Source organism: Vipera berus (assembly GCF_964194415.1).
Source record: "Vipera berus genome assembly, chromosome: 14".
Lineage (NCBI taxonomy): Eukaryota > Metazoa > Chordata > Lepidosauria > Squamata > Viperidae > Vipera > Vipera berus.
In genome coordinates this window covers 12544708-12565100 of record NC_138217.1, presented here as the reverse complement: position 1 = coordinate 12565100, position 20393 = coordinate 12544708, and the positions used below count along the sequence as shown (strand labels likewise).

The 20393-nt window shown below is 47.9% G+C and overlaps 1 protein-coding gene across 3 annotated transcripts in view; it reads right to left on the bottom strand.

Moving 5' to 3' along the window:
- The window catches only part of PITPNM2 (phosphatidylinositol transfer protein membrane associated 2), a 74461-nt gene extending 54958 nt beyond the window's left edge, over positions 1-19503 (bottom strand). For all 3 annotated transcript variants that reach the window (XM_081339168.1, XM_081339169.1, XM_081339170.1), the window contains exon 1: positions 19159-19503. The gene's annotated coding sequence lies outside the window, so the exon portion shown is untranslated. The remainder of the gene's footprint in view (positions 1-19158) is intronic.
- Between the last annotated feature and the right edge of the window lie 890 nt (positions 19504-20393).

Sequence of the window (20393 nt, the reverse complement as noted above, 5' to 3'; positions counted from 1 at the left end):
CACTGGTTGATTGTCCTCACTGTCAGGAAGTTTCTCCTTAATTCCAGGTTGCTTCTCTCCTTGATCAGTTTGCCACCGTTGTTTCTCGCCCTTCCCTCTGGTGCTCTGGTGAACAACCTGATCTCCTCTGCCTTGTGGCAGCCCCTCAGATACTGGAATATTGCTATCATGTCTCCTTTATTTCTTCTTTTTTTCTTTTCTTTATATAAACTTAAAATATGCAGAAGCTAGCCAGCTCTCCATCCTTCACCTGCCAGACAGGTGGAAACCAAGCAAGGCTCTAAAATGTTTCTTGTCCAATATGGCGGATGGTCTGTCTCGTCTCCTGGGCTGTGAGTGAAAAAGTGAAGACAGGCGGTTTATTTTATTTAAAAGCCGAGGCTGCGTGTGATCATTTCTTAAAATTAACGGATGGCCTGCTGACTTGTCACCCTGTGAATGGAAGCCTATTATTTTATAATTGGCTTGAAACAGGCCTCGGTCCTTTTGTCAGCATAACCGGAGGAAGATCATTACCGAAGGAATATAATCCAGATGTTTCTCCTTTTCTCCCAGAAGGAAAGTCGTTCTCTCTGTTAAAGGTGCAAATTATGCAGGCAGCCCTCGACCTAGTTTGCTTAGTGACCATTCAAAGTTACAACGGCACTGAAAAAAGTGACCTTTTCACCCTTACACCTGTTACAGCATCCCCCTGGCACAGGATCAAAATCTGGACACTGGCAACTGTCTCCTATTTAAGACGGTTGCAGCCACCTGGAGACGTGTGATCCCCTTTCGCGCCCTTCTGACAAGCCAAGCCGATGGGGAAACGGGATTCACTTAACAACCGTGTTACTAGCTTAACAACTGCAGTGGTCCACTTAACAATTGTGGCCAGGAAGGTCAACAATGGGGCAAAACTCACTTAACAAAATGTCTCACCTAGCAAGGTAAATTTTGGGCCCAGTTGCGGTGGTCGTATGTAGGGGATGTCTGCTGAGCAAGGCTGTTGACTTATTCTGGTCTATCTGGCCATTTCCAGCCCTATTTATCCACCCAGAGAAAGCCACCGGTGGAAACCAGAATAACAGAGCTGGAGGGGACCTTGGAGGTCTTCTAGTCCAACCCCCTGCTCACGCAGGAGACCCCGCATCATTTCAGACAAACGCTTGCCCAATCACTTCTTAAAAACTAGCAAATGATCTTGGCTACTCAGCCCTTCCTGCTCCTGTTTGGAGCTGAGGACAAATGGTTTTTACCTCTGTGTGTATGTGTGTGTGTGTGTGTGTGTTTGTGTGTGTGTGCAGGGAGGCTGGAATCAGCCAGCCTTCATCATAGGTGGGATTGAGGGACATGGAGGGAATTGGCCTGGACAGGCTCTATGCCTCAGAGTTTGCAAACAAAGCAGGACAAACCTTCTCTGGGCAGTGATCCAGAAGTGGATGGTGACCTTTAATGCAGAAAAAAGATTCTACTTTGCTGGTACTGCCAACCCCTGTGTGAGGAAAGCAGCTTTAAAAAAAAATACTTCTGTGTTTCTTCCATGATGCAAAATTGATCTCCTGGGGAGTGGGGGTGTAGAAGCAAATCATCACCCATGCTTGGAAATCCAGCTTTTGGGACCAGCAAGCCTCCTCTCCCAGCCCAGTCTACCTTACAGGCCCAGTCAAAAGCAGAGGAGATCATCGGCTTTACGGTGTCAGATTTTACACCAACCTGAAGGTTACTGCAACGATGACTGTAAACATTGGCCTGAAATAGATTTTAAGGCATGGTTCGCTCTGCCTCGTTTATAACTTTTATTTTAGCTTAATAGGTCGTGCACTGCTTTGTTGAGAGGGGAATTGTTTTGTAAACAGAACTTTTATTCTTTGAGTATAAAAAGGAAGGGATGCAGGCTGGAGAGTATGAACTAAAACGATCAGAAGTTGCACGGAAAGGTTTATTTTATATCCCTAATTTATTTTGCCCCATTGTACGGCTTTTCTTGCCACAGTTGTTAAATGAATCAGTGCTTGGTTAAATTAGTAACACGGTTGCTACATGGATCTGGCTTCCCACTTGTCAGAAGATCACAAAAGGGGATTTGGGGATAGTATTTCCTGTTTGTTTTGTCTGGTGTTAATCCCTGCTTATCTAGGTATGGGCTGCAGGAGAGGATGTGTACATGAAGCTGTACTGAATGGAATAAAGAGAGCTGTTTTACCTTAGATCGGGGTTTCTCAAACTCGGCAACTTTTTAAGTAGGACTTCCGATTCCCAGAGTTCCCCAGCCAGCAGGGGAGGACTTCAACTCCCACAATTACCCAGCTAACCAAAGCTGCTGGGGTTGACAAACACAGCTTTAAATGCTTATTTTACAGGACAGTTTTAAAGAATGCATAAATCCTCTATCGCCTGCTGTATAACAGCCTGCCTTTTCCCAAATCTCTGGCGATCAGAGATTTTGCTTTCTTGCTTGGTTTCAAAAATGAAAACTCCCTAAACATCTCAATTTATCCCCTTTAGAAGGAATGACTCGTTCACCCCTTGACATTAGCGGGAGGCAAATTACATTCTCTACAGCTACTGATATTGTTTATTATTTATTATTAGTTCTGCAAGGCGCACAGGAAGCCAGATGTTTAGGCTGGCTCTGGCATCACGATCCACCTATCGAGACCTCCCCAAGGATCTGGGATAGGCAGATTGTTGCGGCTTGTTGGTGTTACAGGGATCATCGCAGGATATAATATTATTTCAAGAGGCGGACTGTCCTTCTGGACAGAGCAGCGTTGCCTCTTCTGGAATGCAGGCCATAAATAATGTAGGAAAAACTCAACGCTGGTAATTAGGCAGGGGACTGCAAACGTATCACCCGGAGGCCTTGTTTTATTTTTATAGTAAAATTCCCTTCACTGCATTTTGCAACCATCTCACTGGCACAGAAAGAAAACTGACGGGGGGGGGGGAATAAAAGGGGCTAAAGGCATCAATTCAGCTTTCTGATCAGCAGAAGCTGGAGTCAAATTAAACGTCATTCACTAAATGAACCGTTGTAAGTCGAGGACTGTAGGTTTTTTTTTTTTTTCAATAAATGAAATTCCTTCCCAACTGAGGGGCAGAGACACCATGTTATATACAAGAATCGGACGACACATTGCAAAATACAGAGGTATTTTTCTTTGTCCGATTCTTAATCAGCTGCGTTGGTCCTGTTAGCAAAATTATTTTGGCAAAATTATTTTCTCTCAGCTTCCCCCCCCCTCGGTTTTCTTGACTTCCCATCTCGAGAGCTGCAACCCGACTCAGAATAAACACAATATTTAAAAATCTGCGGGCTGTTTTCACAAAAGCAGCCGAATTAAAGGCAGAGATTTGAATGCCCATCAAAGGCAGCCCAACGTCTAATTTATTTTCCCCGAGGCTTCTGCGGCTACAATAAAGTGAATCTTAGGTTTCTTTCTTTAAAAAGAAAGAGCTTATTTAATTGCCAATTGGTGCAGAAACAAGGAGGGCGAATCTTGGTTGAATCCCCATGGCTTAAAAAAAACAACACCAGGATTATTGCATTTGAAATACACTTCTCCTAATAAGTGTGACTTGATGGAATAGGGGAAAATAATTTCATAAAACAGAATTCTGTCCTCTTCTCCTTTACAGGTCGCAGAGAACACATATTTTTTCCCCCACGGCAACCCCAAACTGCCTTGTTTACATTTTTCCTCCTCTTTCTTGGAGATGCTGCAACTAAAGAGCAGAAGGACGTGGATGCTAGCCAAAGGGTTATTTACAACCCAGTAAACCGCAAGAGAAGACTTCGTCCAACTTTTTCTTCTGGGTTAGACGGGGGCAGGGGAGAACGTGCCCGTAAACTCAGCAGCCGTGAGATTTTACAGATTGTTTGGATCAGGGGGTGGATACTACAGTCATGTGAGATTCCACAATGAGATTCCACATTTCTTGGAAACCTCCCTTTTAAAAAAAAAAGCCATGTTCAGCCAAGCAAAGTCATTTCGGCTTCTGAATGTTCTTGGAGAACTTAGAAAGGGAAATCGCTTACCTCTAGTCCTTGACTTACAACTAATCTTTTAGAGACTGTTTGAAGTTACAACAGCAGTGGGGGGAAAAAAGGACTTATGAATGGGCCTCAAAGTTACGACCGTTACAGCATCCCCATGGTCATGTGATCAAAATTCAGGCACTTGGCAACCCGTAATTACAATTTCTGACCTTCCCAGCGGGCCTCCAACAAGCAGAGCTCAATTCGCTTAACGACTGCACGGGTCACTTAACAACCAGGCCAACAAAGATCAATCTGACTCATGTTAACAACTGTCTTGCTTAGCAACAGAAATTCTGATCCCGATTTTGGTCATTAAGTCTTGATTCCTAAAACCTAAAATGAGATTGCAGGACTCAATTCAGTGCATCATAAATGAATCGCCAATAGTGGCTCACCCCGTATGGAAAGTGCCACATCCTGGTTTCCCCAAGCCAAAACAAACCATGATAGGGCCTAAGATGTCAGAAGAAGATCTGCTAGGAAACCTCTTTTCCAAACTCTTTCGGCTGCATTTTTTTACACATCCCCGTTGCTTTGCTCCTCTCCCTTCTACAACCGGCTGCCAATGCGCGTGAGATACTCCAAGTGCCCTATTTTGAGACCGCCCGGAGAACGTCCTCAGACACCCGAGTAGCTCACAAACAAATGGAGCTCTCTGGCGGGACTCCTGTGCTTTGGTGCTGAGAGGAAACGCGCCAACGTTTGACACGGTGCTCTAAGCCCGCAGAGACCACCCACTCTTTCCTCTTCGATTGTCACCACACACCTGCAGTACACAGTGGCCGGTTGACTTTCACAGACAAGGAGAAACAAGCTGCAGACTGACCTTCCTTGAACCACGTTCTTAGCGGCTTCCGTGTGAAATTATTTCCTGCCTCCCGAGGACCATTCGCTGACCCCAATTTTACCCCCAGACTCTGCCCTTTTCTTGCTCAGGACTTCCCCTGCTCTTTTCCACCGGCCCTTTCACCTTCCCTTCACCTGGTGTGTGCCACATCGGGAGTCCTTCAACTTACAACAGTTCGTTTAGTGACCGTCCGAAGTTACAACGGGCATTGAAAAAAATGACTTGTAGCCGTTTTGCACACTTGTAGCCGTTGCAGCTTCCTGTGATCATGGGATCAAAATTCATCTTTATGACGGTTGGGTTCGGAGGTCGAGAACGACCTGTATTTCTACACAAGTTTAGGAGTCACCGTAGGAAGGGGTATCCATGAAAAAATGCCCCCTGCCCAAATATTTCAGCTTTTTCTCAAACTCTGCAACAAACAACAAAGTCCCCATGGGAAGAAAAGTCGTCTACGTATTGCAAGAATCTTTATTCCTCTCCGTAACTCTTGTGAACTCCAGCTTTCTTTTCTTCCCTTTTTATTTCTAACTCTCAAGGCTGTAAAAATAAAATTAATATATATATATATACATCTCCCCAGGAAGCAGGTGAAGCAAATCTGTTTAGCTCTCAAAAGGTGGGCAGAGGGCTGGCTGGCACACCTGAGCTTCAGAAGTAAATCTTACAAAACCCGCTGCAACTTATCCCCTGCTGCCCGCTGACAAACAGGCACAATGACACCCCACCCCCCCACCCCCCCCACCCCGCCGCCAGACAATGCACACTTGGCTTGCACAATTGATGCCACTGTTGCATCACACCCAACCTCCTGCCCTGGGGCAGCCCTCCAGTGCCCTCGGGGCAGAAGGCTCCTCTGTCTGTCTGTCTAGCTCAGAGGGACAATTGCAGACCCAGCATTGCCAGGTATCTGAAAATAAAATAGAGAGAGAAGAAAGCAAAAAGCAAACAACAACAATAAAAATAATAAAAATCAGAATTCTTTCCATCCTCTACCATCTTCTGGGTCTCTTGAGACCCTCTTAATCCTACCTCGTGGGCGCAAGAGACCCACCCCATGGACCTCCACCTCCGTCTTGCAAGACATCAAAGCAACGGTCTCCTCTGTGGAAGGAAGCCGGAAGCAGGTCGTGATCCTCCATCCAGCCATCTCAGAGGGAAGCCAGACTAGTGTGACTCACACCCCTGTCAAACGGGCCTCAGGGCCCTGGCTGGGGTGATAATTGCTCCGGAGCCACAGAAAAGGAGGTGGGGAAAGGTAATGGGGACCATCCATCACCTGGAGATTCCCCCGCAGAGAACCCCCCTCCACGCCCCCAAGGCTGAAAATGCAAGACTTGAGAGCAGACAGGCAGCGCAGCGCCCCAGCGGGATTTTGACACATCCTAAGCAGTGAGTCATCTCCCCTCCTCCTCTTTTCAACCAATGGAAATTCGAGGGGAGGAGGGGAGGTTGACCCCCTCGACCTGCGGCTTTTGGCCTCTGCTCCACGGCTGGATCCCAAACCTGCCACTGGAAACACCCTTTGGTATGAAATTGCTTTCTGATGTACAGGCATCGTCTGTGTATGTGTGAGTGTGTGTGTGTGTGTGTGTGTGTGTGTGTGTGTGTGTGTGTGGCAGATGTTTGGGATTCCAAGGGCATGAATCCCTTGCTGCTAGTCTATTGAAGAACAGTCTTCCAGTATTTGAGGGGATGCCACAAAGAAGGGGGGGGCTTCCCCCTATTCTGCAAAGCACCTGAAGGCAGGACAAGAAGCAACAGATGGAAACCAATCAAGGAGAGAAGCAACCTGGAACTAAGGAGGAATTTCCTGACAGTGAGAGAGAACAATCAACTAGTGCTTGCCTTCAGAAGTTCTGGGTGCTCTATCACTGGAGGTTTTTAAGAAGAGACTGGACAGCCATTTGATAGGGTCTCCTGCCTGAGCTGAAGGGACGCGGTGGCTCAGTGGGTTAGGACGCTGAGCCTGTCAATCAGAAGGTCCGCAGTTTGGCGGGTCGAATCCCGAGTGCCGCGTAACAGAGTGAGTGCCTGTTACTCGTCCCAGCTTCTGCCAACCTAGCAGTTCGAAAGCACGTAAAAATGCAAGTAGAAAAATAGGGAGCACTCCGGTGGGAAGGTAACAGGGTTCCGTGCGCCTTTGGCGTCTAGTCATGCGTCTAGTCATCACCACGGACACGTCCTTGGACAAGCGCTGGCTCTTTGGCTTTGAAACTTACCTGCCTGAGCAGGGAGTTGGACTAGATGACCCCCAAGGTCCCTCCCAACTCTGTCACTCTGCATTCTAGCTGAGGATGAGTCGCCTGAACTGCAAGATGGGCGGCAAGTAACTTTGATAAACAAATTATTTATTTATTCATTCAAGAAACGCATATGGCCACCCAATTCACACGGAGATGACTGTGAGTGGCTTGCAACATAAAAACCCACCACCTTAAAAAAAAGACATAAAAACACCAGTCCACTGCCTGCAAGCGGCGACACAATCACATTAACCCCTGAATTAGCTTCAGGGTACCCCAGGCTGGCTGGGGAAAAAAACCCCACATTTTTTAAGGACCTTTCAGAAAAGCAGCAGCAGGGGGCCCAATCATTCCTCCAAGAAGGGGCCACCACCAAGAAGACACCCTTCTATGTTCCCACCTAATCTATGGGACCCCTGACCTACCCTGGGTGGATGCCCTAAGGAAGAGGCAGTCTTTCAAATAGCCTGGCCCACAATCCTGTACCCACGATGGGACTTGCATCTGGTAGGTACCTGGCCTTGATGACTTCACACCTACCTTCACCATCTCTGGCTTCTCCAAGTCAGAGGCTGTCAAGGAGAGAAGACGGACCCAAATTTGGCTCGGCTTAACTGCTGGATCCAAAGCTTTGCCAGCTAGAAGCATCTGAGATTAAATCACTTTGGGAAATGAAAGACAGGATAGGATGTGTTTCAGATGCGAGAGGCAGATTTTCTGCACAGGATGCAGAAAATGCCTAAATCTTACCATTTTGTTCTCCCACCCCTGCACCCCACACCTGCTCCCCCACTGAGACCTTTCCTTTGCACCTCTGATTCTTTCTGCGTTAATGTGCCAATTTTATCTCATTTATGATAAACTCCACCTGCTTCCCAACATGTTCAGCCTCCTGTTTCTCTAGGGGCGTGGGGGTGGGGGGAGTAAAACACACACACACACACACACAAAAGTGGGCTTTTATGTTCTCGCTGCGTTTTCTCCCCAACCCCCAGCCATGTATCCCTTGGTTTCATCTTATTTTAAACGGGAATTGGACTAATTAGTGCCAACTGGAATGCCACAAAAACAGGCTTGAAAATAAGATCCTTTCCTAAAGTTTGAGCTAAGTAGAAAATGGACTCTTTCGGTGTAGATGGTCTGTAAGTTTAAAATGCACCACGAGTATTTCTTACTGGAAGATTAGCAGTCGGGCAGATCGGTCATCAGATGACACGCAGAGATAAACCACATTTGAAGATCATTCAGATAAAAAGCAAAAGAAACCAAGAGACTAGAACACATCCTCTCCAGCAGCCGAGCCCCCAGATAAGCAGGGATTAGCGCCAGACAAACAATCAAGCAGAAAACAATATTGTAATCAAGAGATGATCAAGAAGAAAACCACATCCCACCAACATTGGTAGGGCAAGCTACTGTATGTCAACAGGGAGAAAACTACACCCTGCCTCTCATGGACGATGTTCCCTAGTTGGGTCATGAAACGTCTGCAAGAAAACCACCAAGCTCAGAGAGCACCAAGGGACCCGCAGTCCTCCTCCTCCTCCTTGCAAACCCCCCTCCCTTCTAGCACTGATGATGTTCCCTAGTTGGGTCATGAAACGTCTGCAAGCAAACCGCCCAGCTCAGAGAGCTTGATGCATTTTCAACAATTTCTTATAAGAATTTTTCCACTATTGTGAAGCACAATGGAGGAGGGTCAGGTTGAAACCTCACCAGGCAATCCATGCTACACCATACCAGGTGACGGGCGCTGATCTTGGTCAAGAGGGCATTTTAGTTTCTCTATTGTGCCCGGACGGGACACCATGTTGGAAAAATTGAGGAGGCCAGCAGCTGATTGGAATATGGATTTGATTTTTATTTTTAGGGAGGGGCAGCAGCATTGAAGAGCATTAGCGATGGATGACTTTTGAATCCAGACCTATTTTTAAAGGCTCTAATCTGGTAGGAATGACGGTTAGTTATCCCTGAATAGTTCAAGAATGTCACATGAGAGAAAAACTTTGCCCAAGGAATCAATAATAGGCCATTGTAAAGGCCTTCCTTCCTTCCTTCCTTCCTTCCTTCCTTCCTTCCTTCCTTCCTTCCTTCCTTCCTTCCTTCCTTCCTTCCTTCCTTCCTCTCTTCTCTTCTCTTCTCTTCTCTTCTCTTCTCTTCTCTTCTCTTCTCCTCTTCTCTTCTCTTCTCTTCTCTTCTCTTCTCTTCTCTTCTCTTCTCTTCTCTTCTCCTCGCCTCGCCTCGCCTCTCCTCTCCTTCCTCTTCTTGCATTATCAGTGATATTTCTCCCCCAAAAGATTATTCTCTTCCATGCTTTTGAAGGAGTGCCTCCAAGATAGCACTTGCTGGCTTTTGACTCGAGAACAAATAAGGTTATAATAGATTAGGAAGTTTTATTACGCGGTGCAATTGTGGCATTGTATTGATTTTATCAAGGCTGCTTTTGATTTATACTCCGAGCGAGGTTCGCTCAGGAGCGTGCAGGTTATAAATGTGGCAAATGAGAACAATTTGCGGTGAAGGGTTTTGTCTCTGTACAAGTCATCTCATCGCCGAGTCTGCCTGGAAGCTGCTTTTGTTCTTTTAAATCCAAGACTTGGGGGGGGGGACTTATTCAGGGCCAGACTGAAAAATCCCCTTCCTCAACACAACATTACATCTTACATCCGTGTGAAACTGGACATAAGATGTCAGGTAAATGGTAAGAAAAGAGAATGGAGTCCTTGGGTTAAGAGCACAGCGGGGATGAGAATTAAGCAAGGCAGGGCTAGATGAGGCGAGCCTGGCTTTGCCACTTCTTGTGCCACGGTTGCTGAATGAGTCCCGGGGCCTAACCCTAACCCTAACCCATCTGTCTCTCCATCCCTCCCTCTATCTCTCCATCCCTCCATCCAATAATATCTCTACATCCATCCATCCATCCATCCATTTGTCTATCTCTCCATCCATCCATCCCTCCATCTCTCTAGCCATCTCTCCATCCATCCTTCTCTCCATCCATCCCTCCATCCATCCTTATATCTCTCCATCCATCCCTCCATCCCTCCTTCTATCTCTCCATCCCTCCATCCAATAATATCTCTCCATCCATCCATCCATCCATCCATCCATCTATCTCTCCATCCATCCCTCCATCCATCCTTCTATCTTTCCATCCATCCATCCCTCCATCCATTCCTCTCTCTCTCCATGCATCCATCCATCCCTTTCCTGTGAATAAAACAAGACAACTCCCCCAGTGCCCCAAGGCAAGCCTCTACAAACACACAGATCTTCCTTATCCAAAGTGGAACATTCAAAGCGCATTAAACTTTGGCTATTTTAACAAGCCTGTAACAGCGCCAAGAATATGTTATTTGTCTTCTCTGCTGCATTTCCCCTTCCCGAGCTGTGGCTGAAATGAAAAGGCGCAGGGCCGAGTCGCACCGAGGGGAAACAATCACCTCTTGGAAAATTGCTTCTCCTCCGAACTGTCCACCGACAAAAGCGAATTTCCTATTCTATGCATGATTTGGTCCAGAACGACTTAGAACAAGAGCCACACTTTATTTGCAACAAGTAAACGCAATTTTCTTCAGAAAATAAGCTGGGAGATATGCAGATTTCCCCCCCCCCCAAAACCATCAGGGCTACATTGAAGATTTGAAAAACAAAACAAAACAAACTCACCACCACCGCCCAAGGCCCTTTGAGTTTAAAAAAGCAAATCAGCAACTTCCTTGCATGCCCAACCTGGAAATTTAGCTACAGAGCACCCCACAATTTTGCAGTTGGGGGTTGGAAAGCATGATGAGAGCAGGCTTAAAGAGTTAATCAGCCCCACAGCAGAAAACACAGCGCTTGGGAACTCGAAATAAAGCCGGCTCTTAAAGACAGCTTGTGTTACTCACTACAGAGACCACAGCCAACGCTGCTATTTTTAAGAACCACTTCTCTGCAGCATGTGGGGACTGCACAATACCAAAAGGCTGCATTTAAAAATACATTAAAAAAAGGAAAGAAGCCACACCAAAAAACACAGCGGCTCCTACAGAATCTAATCCGTAGAAACAAAAGAGAAAGAATATTCTGGAAACAAGAGCAGGGTTCAAAATGGGCTGGATCCACGCCCGGCAAAGCGCAGGTCTCTGAGTCCTGGACTACAACTCCCATCAATTCCACTCTTCCGGGATGAGAGTGGTATTCCAGCGGAGGGGGTGGGACACGTGTGCCCTGAAGATCTCAGAAAAGAGATAGATGAGAGGGCATCCCCATGTTACAACAGGTCACTTAGTGACTGTCCAAAGTTGCAACGACACTTAAAAGGGGGAGTTACGACCGTTTTTTCACACTTACGACCGTTGCAGCCTCCCCGTGGTCACGTGATCACAATTCAGACTCTTGGCAACTGGCTCGTATTTATGACGGTCGCCATGTCCTGGGGGGGGGGGTGTTACGTGATCCCTTTTTGCGACCTTCTGACAAGCAAAGTCAAGGGTGGGGGGGGAAGCCTGTTCCACTTAACAACTGTTTCACTCATTTGACGACTGCAGTGATTCAGTTAACAACTGTGGCAAGGAAGGTCGCAGAATGGGGCAAAGCTCCCTTAACAATTGTCTCACTGAACCACAGAAATGTTGGGCTCAAAGTCCTAAGTTGAGGACTACCGGTATAATCACAAGGACTGCTGAAATTTCTTCTCTTTTTCTGAACTTTCACAAAGACCAAAGAGGGTAAAAGACACGCCCCCTACTTTCCCCAGTTAAAACAGAGGAGGAGGAGGAGGAGAAATATTTATTATTACCATTAATGCAGAATATTGACAACCAGCCGAACAGCCAGAGCCTTAACCAGCAGAGAAAAGAAATATTGGCTTTCATTTCTGTCTCAACCATGACCAACCCTAAGTAGAGTCTGTTTATACAAAGGAAGGATGGAAAAGAGATCAAACAAAAAAGTAACATTATAAGTAACTTACCCACACGAGAAACTATGTGTCAGTTCTTTCTAAAATACACACACACAGAGACACACACACAAACACACACACCTCAAAACTGCTGCTTCAAACCTCTTGCTTTGCAGAAATGCCTTCCCCCTTTGGAAGAAGTACAGGGGCAAAACTTTGGCAGGTGCCAATTCAAGATTTAGGAGGAATTATCCCATTCTTCTGTTTTCAAATCTTTCTGGCATATCCTATTTTTAATTTTTTCGATGTGGCTCTACAGGCGAGGATCCTCAAAATTTCTCCAAGGCTGAGGTTCCCTCTTCCTGCAATTAAGGAGAAACTTCCTAATACTGAAGATCAACCAGTGGAACGTCTGGCCTTCGGAAGTCATGGGTGCTCCATCACTGGAGCTTTCAAAGAGATTGGGCGTTTATTCAGAATGGTCTAGGGCAGGGGTAGGCAACCTCGGCTCTTTTATGACTCGTGGACTTCAACTCCCAGAATTCCTGAGCCAGCCATGCTGAGGAGAAAGGGAGAGGTTTCCATGCTGAGCCATGCTGGCTCAAGGAATTCTGGGAGTTGAAGTCCACCAGTCATAAAAGAGCCAAGGTTGCCTACCCCTGGTATAGGGTCTCCTTCTTGATCTGGGGGTTGAAAGGTTCTCTAATTCTAATTCTAATTCTAATTCTGTTCTGTTCTATTCTATTATTATTTGTAATTTATTCTTTTCGTAATTTATTAGACAAGTAATGCATCCCCCGCCCCCCAGAACAAGACCTGGGATCTAGAGAATAGGGACTGCTGATCCACAGCAGAATTCCGAGCTGATGGACGGCAGGAGGGGAATTTTTTTTTTTTTTTTTGGCATCTTCTCTAATGGCCTTGCCAGCCCAACCTGCTGCCGAGGCCATACAGTAGCGCCAGAACACGTCTCTATGCTTGACAGCCCCGCCATAAAGCCTCCGACAAGCCTGTGAGTCACTGGCAGATTTTCCAAAGAATGACTCACCTGTTTGGAAAGCAACATGGCTGCACGCCGGATTGGGGGATGGGGGCAGGAGAAACAGCAAAAGGTCTCCTCCATTGAGGGAAGTTAAAAGCTCCGTGACCTTGAGATGAACCAGGTTAAATGACAGGAAAGGGGAGGGAAGCTCAGGCATCCCCTGGCACGGGAAGCTTCAAATGAAGGAGAATATTTGTAGCTCAGGGATGACGGGAGGGGTCCTTGATGCTCTCTGAGCTGGCTTGTTTTCTTGCAGACGTTTCATCATCCAACTAGGTAACATTGTCAGTGCTAGAAGGGGATGGGATTTGTAGAAAGGAGGGGGAGGATTGTGGGGTCCTGGGTGCTCTCTGAGCTTGGTGGTTTCCTTGCAGATGTTTTGTGACCAAACTAGGTAACATCATCAGTGCTAGAAGAGAACGGGGTTTGCGGAGAGGAGGAGGAGGAGGAGGAGGAGGAGGAGGAGGAGGAGGAGGAGGAGGAGGAGGAGGAGGAGGAGGAGGGTCAGAATAAACCCCACTCCCTTCTAACACTGATGATGTTACCTAGTTTGGGTAATGAACCATCTGCATGGAAACCACCAAGCTCAGAGAGCATCAGGGATCCCTCATAATACGCTTATTTCAGAGAGGGGGGGAAAAATCTCCTTTTTTTCCAGATGAAATCTAGGCTGAAATCACCAAGCTCCCCTCTTTGCTTTCTAGGTTTAATTTCAGGTACCAAAAAAAAAAAAGCCAGCCATTGTCCTCGGAAGAAGGCAGTTCATCCATTCTAAGACAGAAAGAGGCAGGGGAATTCTGGGAGTTGAAACCCACAAAGTTGCCAAGACTGGACAACCCTGTTCTACAAGGACAGGGAGAAGATTGAGAGAGATGCCTTTTCGTACAGACTGCTCAGAAATCGGTAACCCCAAACACCCCCCCCAAAAAAAGCTACTTCCGCAACCTGATTAAGAGAGAGAGCCAATCTGCATGTTGCTTTTAGTTGCTTCTGCAACCGCCGTTGGGTTATAGTGGAGCTGGATTGGCTTGCGGGCCCTCCAACGGTTGACACAAACGGGGGTTTGTGTTGTTTTAAAAACAAGTAAGAGCCTTGGTGGAGCAGTGGGCTAATGCCTCCTTAAGTAACACCAGCTGCCTGCAATTAGTGCAGGTTCGAGTCCCACCAGGCTCAAGGTTGACTCAGCCTTCCATCCTTCCGAGGTAGGTAAAATGAGGACCCAGATTGTTGGGGGCAATTAAGCTGACTTTGTAATAATGCCGCTTGGGGAGTGTGTGAAAGCCCTAATAAGCAGGCATATACATAGAATGAAGGCTACTGCTAAGCTTGTAAGCCGCCCTGAGTCTTCGGAATTAAAATTAAAAAAAAGTAAGATTAATATTAAAAAAAAACACCACCACGAGTTTGGTTTAAATGATGGCTCCCATCTTTTGAGGTCCACCATCATCACAATTTAGTTGCTAAATCTTAGAGGTGAGGACTCTCCCTTGAAACAGAGGTAAAAAAAGTAAGCGATAGGGAGGCAAATCTTCTACCACCACCCCCCCGCAATATTCACAGGTCGTGTAATGCCGTGTTATCCGACTTTTGGACTGCCTCCATTGCTGGTTACAGGACATGCCCGGGGGGGGGGGTTAGGGTTTGGAGGGGGCCGTTCTTTTCCTTTTGACGTCACTGGCCTTTCTAAGCACAGCTGTCCAAACAATTTGGCCTCGCCAAAGCCAGCAGCGTGCGTGCCTTAAGCCTCGGACTGGATCCTTGGCTCTCTGCTTAGAGAAACCCACCCCTTAAGACCTCCATGCCCCAGGGGAATCTGAAAATGCATTTTTTGCAGCCACCCCCCAAACGGGGGCAGGTGGTTGACAGAGTTTTTTTCCGTCCCCAAAACCAGAAAGAGGCAACGTGGGTCATTTTCTGCGTGCATCCATAAAGCAAACAATGGAAAAATATTTGAACCGTGGGGTCCTTGGTGCTCTCTGAACTGGGTGGTTTTCTTGCAGATGTTTCATGACCCAACTAGGTAGCATCACCAGTGCGAAAAAGGAGTGGGGTTTGGGAGGAGGAGGAGGAGGAGGAGGGCAGAGTGGAGTAGAGGAGAAGAAGAAAAGAAAGGAAAGGAAAGAGGAGAGGAGAGGAGAGGAGAAGGACTGTGGGGTCCTTGGTACTCTCTGTGAGTTTGGTGGTTTTCTTGCAGACATTTCATGACCCAACTAGGTAACATCATCAACATCTGTGAAGACATGAACACGGAAAATGGTTGCAGAAAACGGCTTGCTCTTCGCAGGATGTTCCTCACCATAACTCAGGTCATCAAAGGACCCCTTTGCTGCATTCACACACAAGACAGAATCCCACGAAATGAACAGGAGAGTTGCACACCAAACATCCATCCCCACACCCATGCAAGCCTCAGAGCCGAGCCACGGTTAGATGACCTCAAGCCTATTCACCTTTGGGGTTTAGCCAGTCAAGGGTTACTTCATTTGGATGGCATGTTGAGATTTATAAGACGCCAGAAATTTGGGGGGGCGACCACAATCCCCCAGTGTAAAACCTGCCCGGTAACAGGGATAAAATAAATCCCTCCTAGTCGTTCGCCATTCCCAGAGCAGGTTGTCTTTCGTTTTTGTTTTGTTTTTTTTAAGGACAGTTTTGATGTATTGTTTTCTCGCAGAAAATAATTACTGGGAACTTAAGAGTAAACAATACGCTCGCTCTGCCAGAGCACTAGAAGGAAACAGCAGTTATACAGCATAATAGCGTTTGGGGAAATATATATTAAAAAACAGGTCACGTGCCAACAAAGAGAATGTAGACAGTACAGATAGTCCTCGGCTTAAAATGTTTCATTTAGTGAGCGTTCAAAATTACAAAGGCACTGGAAAAAGGGGCTTAGGACCTTTTCTCACACGTAACGGCCATGGCAGCGTGCCCGGGGTCACGTGATTTACATTTGGATGCTTGACAGCTGGCTCATTTTTACCACGCTCTCGCAGAGTCCTGGTGGGCCACGCGGTCCCCTTTTTGTGATCGATCTTCTGACGGGCAAAGTCAATGGGGAAGCCGGAGTCACTCTTTTTTAAGAGCCGTCGTAACTTCGGTTGCTAAATAGTTGTAAGTTGAGGATTACCTGAACTATCCTAAAAGAGGCACACCTTTAACGGGATGCCTCTTCTAAGAAGTGTTCCATCGTCGTTCATTTTTTTTCTCCTTTTCCCTTTGAGATTACAAACAGTCGTTCGTCATTTTTACAAGGGCAGCTTTTGAACTAATTAAAGTCTTAAAACAGCCACCCGTTGGCGGGGAGGAGCCCTCTCCTGCTCAATGAGGAACTCATTTATGGATTAAAGGAGCAGAAAAGGATATGGGAAAGACTGAAGTCTGTTAAGTTGGCTGGACTCCTGGACAGGCAGAACCCTGTGCCATAAATCAAAATAAAAGAGAAGGAAGAGGAGAAACATTTGTTCCAAGCCTCAGAAAAATTGGAGACAAGTGTCCAAACATTTGGAAGAGATCATTACAGCCCACCCCAAATTAAAAACTCTTCCCCTGTGACATTATCTGTGAGGCCCAAAGCTAAAATAGATTAGTAATAATTGATAAAAACATAGATGGTCAATGTTTGTGTTTGACTAGCTTTGATAAGGTTATCTAGTTTGGGTAATGAAATGTCTGCAAATAAAAACAAAAATAGATTGCCACTCATCAAACCTTATTAACTAACTCACTACAAGGCTGTTAATTTATATGCAGACTAATTTCATTCTTTAAACCATCATGGCCAAGCTAGCCAAACCTCTGGGCAATAAAACCATGATGACAGCGATACCTGTGGATACAGCTTCAATTTGCCCCCCCCCCCCCCGGGCTTCGTTTGTTGTTTGCCAGGGAGAACAACTGACAAATGCAATTTTTGATTCTCCAATCCAGGTAGGGAGAACTAATTATCTGAACAACAGTCACACACACAATAAAAGAGCCGACAGCTGTTACCCAAAGCCATTCCGAATGGCTCCAGAAGCAACCTAGGACCATTAAGGGAGGAAAAATCAAGATTTGAAAAATAAAACTTATTTTTTTCCCCAGTCCTCAAGGCAGCTGTGCACAGCATCCGCTGGGCCTTTAATTAAAAAGTTGGCGATGAGGTTTTAAATATGATTAAACAACAAAACAAGCTACAGGATGTTGATGGCTCTTTTGTGGGGGCGAAGAAAGATGCTGGCGTGGTTTTTTCCCCCTCCTCGGAGTTTTAGCAACAGCTCCTCTCTCTGCTCGGATGTTTTCACATCTCCTTCATTTGGTATTCTTAATTAAAGTGCTGGAGGGTTAGGATTCCGATAATGAATTGCTTGCTGGAATTTGGCTTGCTAGAATTTTAGAATTCTGTCTTTGTGGCTTGTCCTAGTGGCCTCTCTTTCCAGAAACCAAACCTTGCAATATATTTATTTGTATCTTGCTTTTATTATTTTTACAAATAACTCAAGGCAACGAATATAGCTATTGCCTTGGATAGAAGGTGCATTGGATATTTTTGCTGCCTTGACTTATTTGTAAAAATAATAAAGGTGAGGAAGGAAGGAAGGAAGGAAGGAAGGAAGGAAGGAAGGAAGGAAGGAAGGAAGGAAGGAAGGAAGGAAGGAAGGAAAGGAAGGAAGGAAGGAAGGAAGGAAGGAAGGAAGGAAGGAAGGAAAGAAAGAAAGAAAGAAAGAAAGAAAGAAAGAAAGAAAGAGGAAGGAAGGGGAGGAAGGGGAGGAAGGAAGGAAGGAAGGAAGGAAGGAAAAAAGGAAAGAAAGAAAGAAAGAAAGAGAGAGAGAGAGAGAGGAAGGAAAGAAAGAAAGAAAGAAAGAAAGAAAGAAAGAAAGAAAGAAAGAAAGAAAGAAAGAAAGAAAGAAAGAAAGAAACCCACTGTAGTTTGCAAAGTAAAAAGGGAATAGAGAAATTGGAGGCACTATTCCACACCAATGAGACGCAAAGACCATTTTTAATTCCTGGGTCCAACAGCAGTTTAAGAGCCCCTTCATCCATCACCAAACTAAATTCCTCAACAACAACAAAAGGAATAAAATGTTTGGGAAGCACCCAAGTGTGAAGTCCAAAACCGGTCGACTTGGTTCCGAGTGAGTGGTGTTCTGAGAAGTCATGATTAAACTGTGACTAATGAGAATTTTCAAGGCCATGTGCTGAGGCACACCGGCTTAAAACCAACGGCTGCCTTCAGCTAAACCCACTAAGCCAAGATCTGAGAAACGCCCACGGGATGTGCTTGCCGGTCTGTGCAAACCATCCTAGATTCCAGAGAGAGAGAGAGAGGGAGAGGGAGAGGGAGAGGGAGAGAATCTTATTCTAATTTTTGCTTGTTTTTGTCACCCCTGGCAAGAAAAAGCTGCAGCAACTTGGAAGGGGGGGAGAACAGAGGTCATCTGGACAGCCCTCCCGTTCTGCTCAGGTCTGATGTGCTCAGCAAGGCAAAGTCTATAAGAAACAACAGTCTCATCTCAAACCCACATCTGGCTAGGATTCGCTTAAGCAAACATTCACAGGCTAGGTTGGCTTTTCCTGGCAAGGGAGGCTGCTGGGGGGGGGGAAAGAAGTGCCTTCAGACCCCCCTCATTCCAAGGAGGCAGAAGCACACACACACACACACACACAAGCCCCCAAATAAACATCAGGTACAACCTCAAGAGAATGGTCTCTTGATCCATTCCAGCTGCGGGGGGAGGGGCGGGGTGGCAGGAGCCAGATCAGAGGGGTGCCAAACGGCTCGTCCGAAGGGGTGGTGGTGTCACATTGCCCCCTCGCCCTTGTCCGGCCCCCGATTGGGGGGGCGGTTCACAAAGCCCCTCTGGCGACCCTCCCAACGGTTGGTGGTGGTGGGGATGCTGGAAACTGCGCCCCGCCCACCATGGGGCTTAACTCTTCGCCTGGGGTGGAATTGGGGGGGGGGGGTCGGTGCAGCTGAGCTCCTGCAAAGGGGGGACCCCTCCCCTCCCCTCGCGTCTCCCACCCAGGGACGCCCCCCCCAATTCTTGCCGGAGCCCTTCCCTGCCCCGCGCCCGGCCAACTTCGGCGCAGACGCCCCTTCCCCAGCCCAGCCCGGTTGGAGAGACTCACCTCCACGCCCGGGCATCGCTTTTCGGGGTCGCCCGGCACGCCGGCAGGCCCCTCGCTCGGCAGCCGCTGCCCCGGCCGCTCCTCCGCCGGCAGCCCCGGGCGCGCAGTGCGGCCGCCTCCGCCTCCAGCCAGGGCGGGCCAGGTGCCTCCTCCTCCTCCTCCTCCTCCTCCTGCTGCTGCCGCCCCCGCGGGCTAGCGGGACCCCGTGGCCGGGGCCGGGCGGCCGTCGGGGCTCGCCTGGCCGGAGGGCTCCATGCACGGAGGCAGCGCCCGGCAGCTGCAACCCCGCCGCTTCCTCCGCCGCCGCCGCCGCCTCCTCCTCCTCCTCCGCTGCTGGGGCTCTTGCTGCAGCTGCAACGGCGGCGACCGGTTTGACAGCTCGGGCTGGACGGCGGCGGCGGCTCCCACTTCCTCCTGCTTTGCGCGCATTCCCGCTTTGCGGCCGCCGCCGCCGCCGCCGCCAGCGCAGCTGGGTCGTTCCAGCTGAGCCCGGGAAGCTTCGGCGGCGGCGGCCCTCTGGCGACCCCTGCTGGCCGCCGCGCGAAATCGCAGCTGCGCTTCACACACACCCCCCAGCTGTAAAGCCCCCGCGCCCCCCCCGCCCAGATTTGGGGTCCCTGGGAAAGGTGGAGGGGAAGGTCGCACGCTCATTCGCGCGCACCCACGGATTCACCTTCGCACTTACACACACAAACCCGCAGTCGGCCGTCCGGGCTGCGCGCTCTGCCGCTGCCAGGGCTGAGAGTGATGGGAGGCGGGCTTTTCCGCACATCTGGAGAAGGCGGATCTGCCAAGGGGGGAAATTGCAGCTGTGCTCGACTCCAGCCCGAGGTCGGCGGACCCACCCCCCCACCCGGATTTGGGGTCCCTGGGAAAGGTGGGGAAGGGGGAAAAGAGGATGGGGAAGGGTACATAGACGCATAAGGCCGGGATACCTGCTCTGCCCCTCCCAGGGTTGGGGATGATGGAACTCTGCACATCTGGAAAAGGCAGCTGTGCCTGGAAGGAGGGAGACATATGGGTTGGCCCCTGCTAAGCCCTCAGCATCTTCCTCTCTTCTCAAGTGCCGGATCCCCTGATGGAACCTGGTTTGGTTTGGATGTGGGTTTTGAGATAATAATAATAATAAAGTTGGAAGGGACCTTGGAGGTCATCTAGTCCAACCCCCTGCTCAGGCAGGAAACCTTATACCATTTCAGATAAACCAGAATGGGCAGGATTTATGCAGGCACTTT